Raw genomic sequence first — 6,317 nt, 5'->3', positions numbered from 1 at the left:
AACCATGACATAACACTAGCAAAGCTTCTTGCAACCTACATATAGTTAATCGGGAAATATCTTACATGGATCCATAGAACCTTCCATACAAAGAAATATGAAATAGTTCTCGCCATTCCTTTCTACCTCTTGTTCAGAGAACTTGCTCAAACCGCCAGTGAGTTCTATTGCTTCTGGAAAGGGCCTGGCAAGCGACTGCTCTCTTGTTGTGCTGCTCCTCCTGGGATTTCTCGGCCCTTACCTTTTCTCCCAGCTACCATCTCCTCTAAGAGTGATCCTTGTCCTTGAGGACAAAAGCTGTCTTTTGCATTCTTCTCCTCAGTGCCTAACACTGGCATACAGTAAGCGTTTACTAAATGAGGTTTTACTCTTTCATTCAAATACAATGAAATGCGGTTTTTTTGGAGGGAAACAAGCAATGCTTTATGGGGAAGGTGCCACTTGCACTGCGTCTTGCAGGAAGAGGAGGGACGCCTTGAGGCAGAGTTTATTATTCGGTCAGTCAGTCTATGAGAGTTGACTGCATCTGGCAGTGACAACTACATGCAGTGGGCATAGAAAGAGAAGCGAAATGGTCCCTGCTTTCACAGTTCGGTAAGAAAAGTCCACATTAGAGGGAAAGGCAAGGGAGGGAGGGCATGAAGAAAACTAGTAGGAGAAGGTCTTGGAGTAGGGTCCACTGGGAAATGTTTAACAACCAGCTCATTGAGAAAACTAACGTACACACAACATGCTTTCGAGCTTAATGTGGATTATTAACATTTTCACCATCACTTTCTAAAATCTAGACAATAAGCAAAACAATCGATGAAGCCCCGATCCTTAACATTGGCCGTTTTCTGAGAGGTAAAGGTTCACACTAAAAATATCCCAAGTGCCTCCAGCCTCTGGGAGCTGGATCTAGCAAAGCCCAATTTAGAGTCAAACCTTAAAGTATCTCTACCTAAGGTGTAGAGAGCTGGAGAAAGAGAATTCTGGTCCTGGAGAACACACGGTTCAGAGGTGTGGACAGAGGAGATGGAGTGTCGCCAGAGGAATAGCTAGGAGGCCAGTGGAGCTGAATTAGAGTTTTTGGAGAATAGTGAATTAAGAATGAGAATGAATTGTAGGGAAGGTCCAGGCCGCTAAAGGGTTTAAAAATTCAATAACACTGGAAAATGTTCATGCTTGTTGGTGACTGTCAAGTTCATAATAAAAATGCACGTATTTGCCCCCTCCCCCAAAAAAATATTTGACGTTACAGAGAGTTAAGGGAGACTAAGAGAAGCATAGCACCTTGGACAGAAACAGGTAAGTTGGTCATTACATCATTTCTGCCAGGGTACTTGCCACTTTTCCCCAGGTTTCTGTCATGTCTCATTGCTTTAAATCTCTCTCATCTCATGTGTTCCATCAGCTAACTTTTCAATTTCTTTCCTCCCTTACCAAAGACTTTGGGGAATCAGTGCTTCCTACTATTATCTGACACCTGGTACTACTTGACCTTTTTCATTTCCCTTGAGATTCTTGGTCTTTTGCTGTTTTAGATCTGTTATTTTTTTTTGTCTAGCTCTATAACAGTTTGATGAGTATGACACTAGATCAGAAAATTCATTTAGGTAAAGCCCTCACATTTATTGTGTCAGCAAGGACCAAACATGAGCAATCAAAATTTTTCCACTGATTTGTCTTCCTTTACATCTGGAAAGTATTTTGTTGTATCCTCTGAGATACCACTACACACCTGTCAGATTGGCTAAGAGATGATAGGAAAAGATACTGATGAATGTTGGAGGGGACGTGGGAAAACTGGGACACTGATATATTGTTGGTAGAGTTGTGAATTTATCCAACCATTCTGGAGAGCAATTTGGAACTATGCCCAAAGGGCTATCCATACCCTTTGATCCAGCAGTGTTTCTACTGGGCTTCTATCCCAAAGAGATCTTAAAGAAGGGAAAGGGACCCACATGGACAAAACTGTTTGTGGCAGCCCTCTTTGTAGTGGGCAGAAACTGGAAACTGAGTGGATGCCCATCAGTTGGAGAATGGCTGAATAAATTGTGGTATATGAATGTTATGGAATATCATTGTTCAGTTAGAAACGACCAGCAGGAGGATTTCAGAGAGCCCTGGAGAGACTTGTACAACAATTCTTTATATTGATTTGTGTCTTTGATTATCTTATCTTTCCAACTTTCCTGAATTGTGGCTTTGTACCAGGACCAGACTCTGCCCCTTCCTGTGCTTTGGGGTGGGTTCATTGACCCAGGTCAGCAGCCCTCTACTTCCTGAATCTTTGGAGCCTTCTATGAAAATTAAAGAGAGGGACTCAGAGACCTGCCTGTGGTGTGCCAGTCTAAGCAGCTGGGGGTTTCTAATCACTTGGGCCGCTTGGGGCTTTCTTGTGGGAGCCCTCTACTCTTTTAACATAGATAGATGTCAGAAAAAATTGGAAGCACTGAGACCTCTACTCACTCTCTCTCCCTTTCTCCACACACACACCCCTTTCTCCAATTATATGTTAACATTTGATGATTTTTTTTTCAGTTTTGAGTTTCAAATTCTCTACCCCCTTGATCCCCCTTCAAGATGATAAGCAATCAGATATAGATTATGCATGTGCAATCATGTAAAACATTTATATATTAGTCATTTTGTACAAGAAGTCGTGAATAAAAAAGAATGAGAGAAAGTGTAAAATAACATGCATCAGTCTGTATTCAAACAGGATCCACTCTCTTTCTGGAGACAGATAGTCTGCTTCACCATTAGTCCTTTGTAATTATTTTGGATCATTGTATTGCTGACAATAGCTGGGTCATTTTCACAGTTTTTCATGGGACAATATTGTTACTGTATATAATGTTCTCCGGGTAATGTTCACTCCAGTTTGTATCCGTTTGTGTAAGTCTTTCCAAGTTTTTCTGAAATCAATCTGTTTATCATGTCTTTTTTCGTAGTTGTATTTTTGCTTTATTTTGGGGGGAAGGGTTGTAGGATTTTATTTTTTCCCCAATTACATGTTAAGAGAATTTTTGCATTGATTTTCACAAGATTTTGAGTTCCAAATTTTTCTCTCTCCCTCCCCTCTCTCTTCGTTCCCTTCCCTCTTCCAAAAATGGTAGGTAGTTTGATGTTGTTTCTAATGTGTAATCGTGTAAAACATATTAGTTACAATTGTAAAAAAAAAAAAAAAAAAAAAGAAATAGATCAAACTCTGATGGACGTGGCTCTTTTCAACAATGAGGTGATTCAGGCCAATTCCAATAGACTTATGATGGAGAGAGCCATCTGCACCCAGAAAGAGATTTGTCGGGACTGAATGTGAATCACAACATAGTATTTTTACCTTTTCATTGTTTGCTTGTTTTTCTTTTTCATTTTTTCCCTTTTGGATCTGATTTTTCTTGTGCGGCATGATAAATGTGAAAATACGTATGGAAGAACTGCAAAGGTTCAATATATATTGGATTATTTGCTCATTAGCAGAGGGAAACAAATTGGAAAACAAGGTTTTACGAGGGTGAATGTTGAAAACTACCTTTGTATTCATTTCAAAAATAAAAAGCTATTATTTAAAATAAATTATTTTGGGAGAAAAGGAAAAAAGAAGAAATAGATCAAAAGGAAAAAAAACGTAAAAAATAAAGTAAGTGACAAAAGTATGCTTTGATCTGTATTTGGAGTCCATCCAGTCCTTATCTGGATTTAGATAGCCTTTTCCTTCATGAGTCCTTTATCCTTGAATTGGATCATTGTGTTGCAGAGAAGAGCTGAGTTATTGCTAGTTCATCATCACCTGATGTTGTTGATACTGTGCACATTGTTTTCCTGGTTGTGCTCATTTCACTTTGAATCAATTTGTCCAAGTCTTTCCAAGGTTTTCTGAAATCTGCTTGGTCATCATTTCTTATAGCACGGTGACATTGCATCATAGCAATCATACACCACAACTTGTTTAGCCATTCCCCAATTGATGGGCAGCCCTTCAATTTCCAATTCTTAGCCGCCAACCCAAAAAATGTGTTTATACAGATAGGTCCCTCTGTTTATCTCTTGGCAATACAGACCCAGCAGTGATATTGCTGGGTCAAAGGGATCGGTGACCCTTTGGGCCTAGTTGCAAATCGGGGAGCCCTCTGCTGTTGATGTCCTTCCCAACAGAGCTCCAAAAGCTAGGTGTTCTGTGGGGGAGTCTTTCCGGCCGGCTGTTGGCTCATTTTCCTACACTGGCCTTGGCGCTGCTATAGGTTTTGTTTCTTTCAAAGGCTTGTGCCTGGCCAAAAAAATGCACAAAATGACTATGACACTGGAAAAGAAAATACCCCAAACTGAGTGAACAGCTACCCCCCCCCAGACGCCTTCTTTTCTGAGGTGAGAGTGTGGATGTGGCATACTGTAGATGATGTATATTTGTTTTATATGCATGTTACACACATACACACACACACACACACACACAACACAAAACACATATGAGATCTTGCCGCACTCTAGGTTTGAAGTGAGAGCTCATCTCCTTCATGTCTAAAGAGCTTTTCATCAGTCTCACTTCTCCAATTTCTAATGGCTACCTGTTTGGATAAATGGGATTACTTGCCATTCGATATCTGTGGATTCTTGCAGAACTTGTGTTTAATACGAAGAAGGCCAGCCGCCTGGCGTGAGCTTAGTATTACCCCTCTCCTTCAGAAGCCCAGTGCAGGCTTTCTCCGCTTTTCCTCAAAGTGGAGACCAAAAGGAAGCCGGGAGGTCAGTGGTTGGAGCAGAGTGGGGAGAGTATTACGGGTATGGAGGATGACCAGAGAAAACGTCCAAGAGGGAGAGCGTCTTGTTCACGGAATAGCCAGGAGGCCAGTGTCACTGGATTGAAGAACCTGTCCAGGAGTGAGGTGTGAGGTTGTTGTTCGTCCTCTGTTCTACAAGAGGACCAATGACATCAGGAGGGCGATGCCTTGACTTGCAAGTGAATTGGATTTCAGCGAGGCAGAGCTGTGCAAAGTCATCAGCCTACGTCGCAGCTCCAGAGTCATCGGACTCAGTGGCAAGACGTAGGTCAGGACGACTAGACTTGGCCCGAGGTGTAGTGGGAGAACTAGCCTGTTTAAGGCAAGGTCTTTCTGGGGTCTCAGTTTGTCCAAGGCAACACCCATTCGATAGCTAAAGGCTGCATAAGAACTGAGGCAAAAGATGGCCCAGTTTGCCTTTATCAAAGAATCGGTCTGGGAGGGGAGCAGCCTTAACATTTCTGGAAAAGGAAGAGGGGGCTAGGTGATTGGTGAAAGGCTTTGAACGCCAAGCAGAACATTTTGGTTTTGATCTTAGAGGAATAGGGAGCCACTGGAGTTTACTGAGCAAGGGGTGACATGGCTGGATGTGGGGTTAGAATAAATAGGATGTAATGGAAAGAGAGCCGAAGGACCTAGGTTCAAATTCTACCTTTGGTAGTCCACCCCCTGTATAAACTTGGGCAAATGCATTCTCTGGACCTCAATTTCCTCCCCTAGATGACGACAGCTTTGGAACCCGAGGGAAGTCCTATTTTTAGATGACTTGCATTTTATCCTACTCCTTTGAAGTGGATGCAATCTTTTCACATCCTCCCTTACCCTCATCTTCCTCTCCTCTTCTTTTATCTGTCTCCTCCCTCTCCCCCTTTCCCTTTCTCCCTTTCTTCCTCTGTTTTCCTCTTTCGCTCCCTCCATCTCCTTCCCTTTCTTTTTTTCTCCCTTCCTCTCTATTTTCCATCCTTTCTCCTCTCTCCCTCTCTCTCTCCCCTTTCCCTTTCTCCCTTCCTCCTTCTCTCTCTTTCCCTCCCTCCTGCCTCTCTTTCTCCTACCCTCCCTCCCTCTGTCTTTCCCTTTATTTCTCCCTTCACCCCCCCACTACCTCTTTCTTTCTCCCATCTTTCTTCTTCTCTCTTCCCTGATGGCTTGTTTAGACAGCTGTGAGAACTCTGAACAAGGGCCTCCCGAATAAGAGCAAGGTCCCCTCAGTGCCACAAACCCCATCGCTAGCAGGGCAGAGCCCTGAGCTCGGGGAGGCCTGTTCCCTCTCTGCAGAGGCGGAAAGTAGGAGTGACCCAGCACTTGCAGCGGTGTGGCCAGGGCATGACTGAGTGTCTGGATTCCTAGTTTACCATGTGGTTATAGGTTGCAGGGGAGGGGGAAATGACAAGAAAGCCAGGGCCTAAAGAATGGCTGTAAATGCTGTTTTGCTATAGTTACAGGAGCTCTTCTGGCTTTAAGGGGAGGGTCCTTCACTTAAAGAATGGCAGCACAATCTATGTCACAGAAATGCAATAAAATGACAGGGACGAATACTGAGAAATCTGG

The sequence above is a fragment of the Sarcophilus harrisii genome, chromosome X (genome assembly GCF_902635505.1).
Source record: "Sarcophilus harrisii chromosome X, mSarHar1.11, whole genome shotgun sequence".
NCBI lineage: Eukaryota > Metazoa > Chordata > Mammalia > Dasyuromorphia > Dasyuridae > Sarcophilus > Sarcophilus harrisii.
The sequence above is the reverse complement of the archived record's forward strand: the minus strand, read 5'-3'. Positions refer to the sequence as shown.